We start from the raw sequence: 10,382 nt of genomic DNA, 5'->3' as shown, positions 1-10,382 counted from the left end.
TGGATCCTGCGCTGGCCCTCAGAAGAGCGGCACATCAGCCCTTCACTTGGGGGAGGGGGCGTTGGTTTTCTTATTCATCAGCTGCTGTTCAATATGTGGTATCTAGCTCTGCAATGACAGTGACCAGCAGCTGACCCGGCCTGGAAGCCTCAGAGCCCTGCCCGGCCAGGAACACTCCTGCTTCTGTCCACTCGACCCTCTGCTGCCAGATCAGACCGAGACCTTGTTCAGCTCAGACACCCGGGAGGGAAAAGACATACCCAGAATGCATGGGCTCCACCTTGGGCAGCAGGACCCTTCCCTGGCTCTCCACATCCCAGCCAGCCAGCTTTGCCCTGGGCTGTGGATGTGACCGGCCCACCAGGCCTCTGAACTGCTCTTGCTTTGGGCAGAAACCCATCCCCAACTTGACTGCTCCACCTCCACCAGCCAGGACGGGGCCGTCGGGATACCTGGGTGGGATCAGAGTGGTGGCCTGGCCTGGGCGGGCCTGCCCTGGGCCTCCCTGTGTTACCTTTGGGTCTCTCTGGCCAAAAGTCCAGAGGCGCCTTGGGTGAGACATGACCCAGCGCTGGCAGCGTTGGTAAAGCCCCTCGCTGCGGGCTTTCCGGGGTCTGTGGCCTCGGGATATTGGGATGCAGCAGAACGTGACTCTGTCTCCAATCAAGTGAGCTGAGTAGGGACTTCTCTACAGAGTGGGTGCCTGGTGACTTTAGTTCCAAGTTCTGTTGGGCTCTATTGCTGGGGAAATGAGATCACTTCCTGGGGTCCACTTACCCAAGCTTCCTCCTGACACATAGCTCCCCAAGGACCTTTCTGGGCTGCCGATCTATCATTTCTCACTCCATGCCATGTCCACACACAGTGACACCAACTCAGCCCCCCTCATAGCCCTGGGGAGGCCTGGATGCAGCCAGTGCTGCAGCTCTGAAGATACAGCTGGGTTCAGACATGGCTCCCCCCACTCAACAGTGCTATCACCATGGAAAAGCCACGTGCCTCTCAGGGTCTCCCCAATCTCCCGTCAGCACAGTGGGGATCATTCTGGCCCCTGCTTCCTAGAGAAGCCATCCTGTCTCTAGACCTAGAAACACCTACTGCATCTGTCACCCCCATGGGCTAGCATCACAGGGAGCTCGTGCACAGACTTAGCAAAGGAATGACCCCACAGAGGGCTGGCGGAGCGCAGAGAAGATGCCACACAGGCCTGGGTCTGCCCTGAGGTCTGGAGAAAGTCACTTTCCTTATTGCTTGCTTCCCAGCTCCCAGTCGTGCGACTAAATTTAAATACAACTCTGACGTCGTCAGCTCTGGCATACAACCTCCTAGGTCTTTCTGTCATGTTGACATACAGGCCCAGTGTCTGATCTCGGCCTCTGTGGTGGACTGCCCCACAATGGCTTCATACTTTTTGCCTTCAGTTCCCACGCCCTTTTGTGATCCCCACACCCTCCCCTGGAGGATGGATGGACTTTGAGACCAGGTTCTGACATGCAGACTGACTTGTGAAAATGTGCGTGAGTTCCACTCCTTCCCAGCTCCAGTTTTCCTTCTCTCTGTCTCTGTCTCTCAGTGCCTCTCTCTCTGTCTTTTCTCTCTGTTTCTCTGTCTCCCCTGCTTCTCTGTGTTTCAGTCTGTCTGTCTCTTTTCCGGTATGTATGTGTGTATATATTTATGTGTATATGTGTGTATTTATGTGTGTGTATTGTTCGGGCGCAGGGCAGGTCACTTCTGAAAATCCCTTGATGACATATTGATTATTTTGAATTCATGTTACTAAAGAAAAATTATCTTTGAAAATTGTGCAAACACTTTGGTGGAATCTTCTCTAAGGACCAGCACTGCTAGGGAAGGGATGTTCCTGTGGCACTTTGATGTATCCTGTACCTTGTTCTGCTGGAGAGGAGCGTCCATTTGCTCTTCCCTCCAGGGGACCTCCTGGGGCCTCTGCCTGCTCACGTTGTCACCAGGGCTGGTTGTCACCGGGCTAAAGACCTGCCAGTGTGATGGTGGCCAATGCTATCTCTGCAGTCTGTCCATCTGCCTATGTCCTCACCTTACAGGTCGAGCATCTCTAGCACACACTGGCCACCTGCACTGCCTCTCGTTGGAACTGCCTGTGTGTGTTTTGTTTCTTTTCAGAACACTGGGCTTCAAGAGGTTTTTGCACCACAGCGATGTGAAGCTTTTCTCCGACCTTGGGTCATGAGGAAAGCTTTTTCCAGGCTGTGGTTTTTCTTTCCAGCTGTCTTTCTTGGCCTTTGTTTTCTGCTTTAGTTTGGTTTTATTTTGCCACAAGAAGAGCTAAGCATCTCCCTTCTGGCTCTGGTTTCACACTTAGAACAGCAGTGCCTACCACGAGATTATGCACAGAGTTACCAAAATGGCTTCATTTGGTACGTCTCATCTTTAATCCATCTGGATTTCCCTCTCAAAATACAAAAATGCTAATTCACGTGAAAACAAACAAACAAAAAATTCACCCGTCCCTACTTAAAATATGAGGGCAGCGAGAAAAAAAAAGCCACCTTTTATATGATTTCATTGATAGGGAACATCCAGGATAGGTTAAGACAGAGAGAGAAAGGGGATTAGTGCTTCTCATTGGCTGGGGGTGGTAGGATGTGGGGTGCGCTTTGTATACAAGCTTTTAGTTTGAGGAAGGCAATTGTCTAAACCAGTGGTGTTGGTCTCACAACATTTTTAATGCACTTAATGCTCCTTAAAATTGCACAATTTAAAATGGGAAAAGGCTAAACTTTATTCTTGTAAACTTAAAACAAAAATAGAATATACTATAATAGAAAAGAAAAATATCTGACTCCATAGAAGATCTGTCCTTTTGGCTTTAACCCTGTGCCCTATATTCTAGGCTTAATCTTACTAGCTCTGCACCTTTTGTAAAACAGTGTTGCCTTTAGCCTGAAATATAAAGGAAAGCCTATTTTCAAGTCTTTGGTCTTTAAGGATATTAACACTTTTGCACTTATATAAAGACAGCAAGTTGCAGAATAGAAAATAACTTTTGCTTTGTTAGAGGTTTTACAGAGGCCCTATGACCTGGTCTACGTTGACAGCTGCAGACCAAGATAATGGCAGACTAATATCTTGGAGAACCATCTTCCCCAAGTCAGACTTCAGGCTCCTTTTCTAGTAAATAGGGGAGGGGCTGTGGTTGGTTGTTGCAAACTTCTTGGTGTCGGATTTCTTTGTCCTTTGAATCCTTTGCAGCTGTCCACGTGAATCAGATCACCGTGTTCCTGTAACACCTGCAACAAAACAAACTTTTTCTATTCTGCAACTTGTTATCTTTATAAGAGTGCAAAAGTGTTAATATCCTTAAAGGTCAGAGTTTTGAGAATAGGATCTTCTGTTTATTTCAGCCTAAAGGCAACATTGTTTTACAAAAGTTGCAGAGCTAGCAAGACTAAGCCTAGAAAACACGGCAGAGGGTTAAAGGAAAGGAAAAGATCCAATATGGAGTCAGATTTGTTCTTCTCTATTACAGTGCCTTTGGGTGAGAGCTAAGAGGATGACTCCTGGGTGGGTCCTCTACAGTCCCAGGCTGCAGTTCAGGCAGGGTCCCTGCCAGATTCACCATGACTTTGGACCTGATCTCCCGCAGAGAAAGTGACAATTATTGGATTAAAATTACCTGTCAAAATCCCTTCAATTGCCTGTAAACTATACCACAGCAGGGGATGTCTCATTGGCCAGTTAACTGCCAGTCTCCCCTGATGCAAGGGACCAGCGTCACGGCGGGATCCATGGTGGCCTGGACAGTGCACATTCCTACTTTTCTCTCCAGCCTTGGCTTCCTAAAATTGATGCTTTGAAAGCTCCCGTCCCTCTTCCCTCTGGCCTGGTGTGAATGAAAAAGATACCTGCACCCACCTGGGCTGAGGCCAGGCCACGCACACAGCCCCATGCACACAGCCCACCATCTGCTGTCTACCCCTGGGCTCAAGTGCACCCTCTGAACTCCCCCACCCCAAACGTTCGCGTGCCTAGTGCCTCCGCCCTAGGGGTCCAGATCACCATCAGGACCATCAACCACCCAAGGCCCACAGGCCATTGGCTGGCAGCCTGGGATCACCCTGACCCATCGGGTCAGATGAGACACAGGGTGCGGGGATCAGGGTGCCAGGGCGGGAATTGGAACCTCTTTCAGCCCAGCCTGCCTCGCCCTGTAGCCTCAGACACTAACTATGAAGGTGCACACTAGGCTGGATCCCCCGCTGGTGGCAGTAGTCATCATTACTGGAGCTCAGATTTCCCCACCCCAACCACAGGGTTAGGGGTGAGGGAGTGAGCTTAGGGTAGGGGTGCACTCAGAGTGAAGGGGATCCCATGGTGAGGGGGTATAGGTTGAGGAGTGTGGGGCCGCTCAGATTGGAACTGACCTGGCTGAGAGGTGAGGAGTATAGTTTCAGGATTTTGGGGGTCCTGTGGTGAGGCATGAGGGTGTAGGGGCCATAGGTTAAGACCAAGCAGGACGGAGTGTCAGGGCACAGACCTCGGTGTGAGGAGAAGAAGCCCTGTCTTTAAGGTCTGGTGGGAGACTGGGCCTGGCCAGGGGTGGGAGGGTAGTAACAGGGAGGGGAAGGTGAGCAGGGGAAGTGGGGCTGGTGGGGTGTGGCCTGGCCCAGGGCAGTCGTGGTTCTAGTTCAGTGCCAGGACCCAGTCGGTGGCGGGGTGAAGGCTCTGGGGATGGAGACCCGGCGGGACGAGCAGGAGGGGCACCACCTGGCTCCTCCCGGCCCCAGTGGCCAGGTCTGGTAAAGCAGGAGACCCACCCGAGCAGTTTGCGCTGCAGGAGGGAGGAGGAGGAGGGGCGCGCACGCGCTGACGGACAGATGCGCGGACGCCGGAACCCGCCCAGAACGAGTGGAAGCTGGAGGCAGCCGGTTGTTCCTGGACCAGCTCCTGGAAGAGGAACACGGCCTGGGGTCTGGGCCGCCTCTTGCCCTTGGTTTGGCTGCCGCTGCCGGGCAGTTAAGGGGGCGCTGGTGGGGGCGTGCTGCTCGAAGCCGGCGGGTGACGCCTGGGCTGTGCGACTGAGGAGGTGCACAGGGAGGGGTGCGGAGGTGAGGTCACGGCCGCGCGTCCCGTTAGGACCCTGAGGCGGTTCCCAGCCGCCGCTGTGGTTAGTGGTAACCCCGCTATTAGTAGTTCCTGAACCCCTCGTTTTTGCCGCCGCTTATACCCGGGTTTAGGAGAGCAGGTACTGCCCCGGGAGGTGGGAGGGCACCGGACGGCTTCGAAGCATCTCTGACTGGCCCTCAGACCATGACCTGCTCCCGGGAGGCGGGTGCGGTGCGGTCGCGGGGCCTCGGATGCAATGGGGGCTGCCCCATGAGAGCCCCTGGATTTGCTCCCATCTTCCCCGCGGCCTGACCTTGGGGGCGGCCTCTAAATCCCCAGGTTCTTGTGACTCAGGTTACAGGTCAGGCTGCCCCTGGGAGGTGGGCGCAGTGTGATCAGTGTGCTGGGATGGCTGCAGCAACAGCGGGAAATGGTCGCAAACCCCGCGCTTTCACAGGGCAGCCCCAGTCCTGCCATCGCAGCCGCCGCCATTCCCTGACAGCACAGCACCTGCCTTCCAGGAGCAGGCTGGCCTGTAACCTGAGTTCCACGAATCTGGGGCAGCAGAGGCCAATCTCAGGCCATGCGCTGGGGAGTTTGAAGCCAATCCACGGGCTCTCATGGGCAGACCCCATAACCCGCCACTGCCTTTGACCACACCGTGCCCTCCTTCCAGAAGCAGGCTGACCTGCGGACCATGCCTGGAGCAGCAAAAGCCGAGCCCTGGACAGGCCGTGGGAGAGAAGGGGGCAAGTCGACCAGCCTGCCAGGTCGCTGCCCATCTCCCTGCCGCTGCCCCAGGTTCGTGGATCACTTGTTTTCAAGTCAGTGGGTTCCTGAGAGGCAGGAGCGGTGCAGTCAGGAGGCGGGGTCTGCGGGGAGGGGTGCTGCCCCAAGGGGATCAGGTGGACTTGCTCCCATCTCCCCCAGGGCCAGATCTGTGGACGGCCTCTGCTGCTCCAGGTTCACAGGACGCATGTCATGTCAGTCTGTCCCTGGGAGGAGTGCTCAGTGCCCTCGGGGCAGCCTCAGTGGCTGACAATGATTTTGGAAGTGGGCTCTAGCCCAGCATAACTAACTCTCCTTTCTTCTCTTGCTTCCTCAGTTGGTGGCTGTATAGGCTTTTTCATTATAGGTTATTGCTGGATAATGAACATAGGTTTCTCTGCTATACAGAAGAAACTTTATTTAAAATCTATTTTTATATATAGTGGCTAACATTTGTAAATCTCAAACTCCCAAATATATCCCTTGCCATCCCCTTTCCCTGGTAACCTTAAGATTGTTGACTAAGTCTGCAAGTCTGTTTCTGTTTTGTAGATGAGTTCACAGTGTCTTTTTCTCTATTTTTTTAGATTGCACATATGAGTGATATCATTTGGTATTTTTCTGTTTCTGGCTGCTTTCACTTAGAATGACGATCTCTAGCTCCACCCATGTTGCTGCAAATGGTTTTATTTTGTCCTATTCATGGTAGAGTAATATTCCAGTCTATAAATATGCCACAACTTCTTTATCCAGTCATCTGTTGCTACATTTAGCTTGCCTCCATGTCTCGGCTACTGTATACAGTGATGCTATGAATACTGGGGTGCAGATATCTTTTCACATTGGAGTTCTTTCCAGTTATATACCCAGATGTGGGATTTCTGGGTCATAGGGTAAGTATACTTTTAGTTTTTTGAGGGATTTCCATGCTTTCCATAATGACTACACCAAACTGGATTCCCACCAGCAGTGTAAGAGGGTACCCTTCCCTCTACAGCCTCTCTAGCATTTATCATTCATGAACTTCTGAGCGATGGCCATTCTGACTGGTGTGAGCTGATATCTCATTGTAGTTTTGATATGAATCTCTCTGTTTGTTAGTGATATCGAGCATTTTTTCATGTGCCTATTGGCCATTTGTGTCTTCATTGTAGAAATGCTTGTTTAGGTCTTCTGCCTATGTTTGGATTGAGTTGTTTGTTTTTTTGTTTTTAAGTTGTATGAGCTGTTTATATATTCTGAAAATTAAGGCTTTTTTGTTAGTCGTATCATTTGCAAATATTTTCTCCTATTCGTAGGTTGTTGTTTCCTTTTGTTTTACTTATGGTTGCCTATGCTGTGAAGAAATTTATGAGTTTAATTACGTCCCTTTTGTTTTTTTTCTCTTATTTCCATTGCCTGGGTAGATTGCCCTAGGAGAACGTTGCTAAGATTTATGTCAGATAATGTTTTGCGTATGTTTTCTTTTAGGAGATTTATCATGTCTTGTCCATCTGCAACTTAAGCCTGTACTCTAGATCTGTGCTTCAGTTTTGAATTTTGAGCTTCTTAGAGAACACCTACTCTTAGCTCATATGTCAGATTCAACATGTCTAAAGCTGATTTCATAATCATTTTTCTTGCAGCGTATCCATTTATTCAGTGGCATAATCATTCTTCTAGTCTTGAATACCCAAAGGCTTGGAATGGTCTTTGATTTATATTTCTCTCACCACCCTCCACATATTCTTGGCTTCTGGAACTGTATGTTTTTGGTTTCAAATGTCTATTCTGATTGCTGATACTCTGATGAAGAGCGTTCATCCCTGATACAAGAATTTTTCCTTCTGCTGAATTCTTGAATATTCTCTCCCCTCCTTTCAGTCAACCTTCAGTTTTGACCCTCCAACATCTAGAGTCAAGTCAAAGACTTACCACAACCAGATCTCAGCCAGGTAGTCTCGACCCTTAATCACTTTGGCCTTACCTTATTTGTTCCAATCATTATGTGACTTAGCCTCCTAGGGTAACCTGTGCCTTATTAAAAACCAGGAGTCACCAGTCTTTTCCTATCCAGTCCTCAGTTAAAACAGCTTAGAATTGCCCTGAGAACTAGTTGGAGCCCCATCCCCTTCATTGATTCTTCCCTATTTACTCCAAATATTTCTAGCTCCTCTTTGTATTTCTGCACTGTTCATGATCGGTAGCCTGTAATCTAGTCTTTGAGTACTGACTTGGTACCATTGCCGGTTGGTTTCCAATGTGTCTCCTCACTTAGCTGGTAACTGGAGAAGACTCCCTTGTTCAGCCTCCTTTATACCCTCACCCTGCTTAGCATCGGGCAATAGCAGGCATCCAGGCAGTGCTAACCTACTTTATTCGCAGGGGTGGTGGTTTGGAGTATAGCTAATAACTATTAATTCAGTGTTGCAATTAAAAAAGAAAGCCAAGAAAATCCATAAAACTTTATCTCCATGTTCAGTTTAGCGCTTTACCTCAACAGTTTTCTTAATTCTGTGTTTACATTCACATAGTGTTCAGTGCTTTTACAGTTCCCTGAGGCAAGCAGGTGAGTTGTCATTATGTTTGACTTTCACGTTACATTTCATATTGGATATATTTGTGCAATGACAAAACCTTCTTTTTTAAGTAAACAGCTGGAAGCCCAGAGAGACTAACAGCCTAACCCAGGGTCACCTGGTTAGTGTTTGGCACAGGCCAGGACCGCGGTTCACATCTTCCAGCTGCTCCTCTTCCAGTGCTGGGAAATGTAGCCCCATCAGCCAAACGGCCAAGTCTCATTGCTGCCCCTTTACCTGCCAGTGATGGCAGTGCTACAAAACGTGGCAAAGGAAAGGTCAGAAATAGGAGTGATAAAAGACATGGAAGTGCTGGAAATGGATCCTCAGCCTCTTCCTCCCTATTTGAGCACCTCACAAGTGTCCCACTCTGACACTGCTGTTCATTGATTATAACACAGTCTTTAAAATCAGACTGATCTTTTGTAGGACATGCTTTTATCCTGGTCCCTTTCCTGCTAGTAGTCACCGTCATGGGCAGAAAGTGCCTGACTGTGCTCTGTTTGTCACTTAGGTGGGAGGGGAAGTGGGAGACGAAGCGGGTTGAACTGAAGCCGAGCTTTTTACAGCTCTGTTGTTCTAGGACCAGAGCAGTTCCACTCCTGCTTTCATCACCTCTCCACCTCTGAGTCCCAGCCACCCACTTCTGCCTGCTTCCCCACATGCCACGTCCTGGGGGAGGACAGTGTGGTTGGCAATGCCCCCTCCACCCTCCGCCTTCCGCCCTGGGAGGTGCAGGAGTCTGCTTCAACTTTTGAGCTGTTTTGGTAGTTGGGCTTTTCCAGCCTTTCTAGGCATCTGCTTTCCAGCTCTGGGAAATTGGAGATGTAACTTAACCATACAAGTTCTATACTAATGTATTCAGTGGCATTAATGTGATGTTGTCTTTAAGGTGTTCTGGGACTGGATAGGAGGTTTTTAACACAGGATGCTTCACATCCAATTCTAAAGGCCTACAGGATGCAGGTGTAATTCAAGTTCTTACATGGCTGTAAGGCAGACATGGACATTATTTTATAATATGACCATATGTTCATAGATTACGGTTAGTCCGCCGGCTCTGTATCTAATAAAAGTTTAAATTCCAAACGCTTGAAGAAAATTTGCGGACCATGTCTTTTTGCCTGTAACTAGTTGCAAAAACTGAAATCAAGACTCTACCACAAGCCAGTGTTTCCCAGTAGAGAAACCCTCTAATTTTACAACCTCTAAGTAATGCGGTGGTTCTTTGGGTGAGATGAGGGATGCCAGAGTATTTTGTTGGGACACTAGAGTGGCATGACAAGTATTCTGGGACTGGTTACAGTTGAATCTCTGCTTCCTATATCCTGGACTGATTACAGAGTCAATGTTAGTGCGTTAACCAGCTTCTGAATGCAAGGGTAGCTAGGAAGACAACAGAGAAAATAGAAGGATATAAAGTAATGGAGAGACTTCAGAGCAGTACAAATGTTGACTTTGACACCACCAGCTGCTGACGTGAACTTGGCAGGAATTTGTGAGAAATGGTGGGTGTCACTGCAAGCAGGAGAGTCCTGCAGCTTTTGGGGTGAACAGGCAAAGGGGAGAACAGTTATTGTGACCACTCGGGGGCTGATTATTTGTGTCCTGAATGTGAAAATGTCTGGTCTCCTGTTCAATTTTGCAGCCACAACTTCACGTGACTCAGGGCATTATTTCCACCAGAAAACCATAAAAACATAAACAACCTCTGTTTCCCAAAGTGTTTGTTCTCGATCTGAGATGATTGTCCTGTGGTGGGAGGTAAGTGGGCGGTGGGTCCTAATACATCACTCCCTTTCACTAAAAGTCTACCTCGCTGTTTTTCACCCTACTGAAGAGGTGCTGCCATTCTGTTACACCTAGACCTATAAGACGGGCTTGCCTGAATCCTCAGGTGAATAGGGATAGTTATGTGAAATTTTAAATAATTGCTTGGGTCATGTGGTCCTTTGTTCCCTCCATTGGAAA

This window comes from Camelus dromedarius, unplaced genomic scaffold (assembly GCF_036321535.1).
Source record: "Camelus dromedarius isolate mCamDro1 unplaced genomic scaffold, mCamDro1.pat HAP1_SCAFFOLD_186, whole genome shotgun sequence".
NCBI lineage: Eukaryota > Metazoa > Chordata > Mammalia > Artiodactyla > Camelidae > Camelus > Camelus dromedarius.
This window is presented reverse-complemented; position numbering follows the sequence as displayed.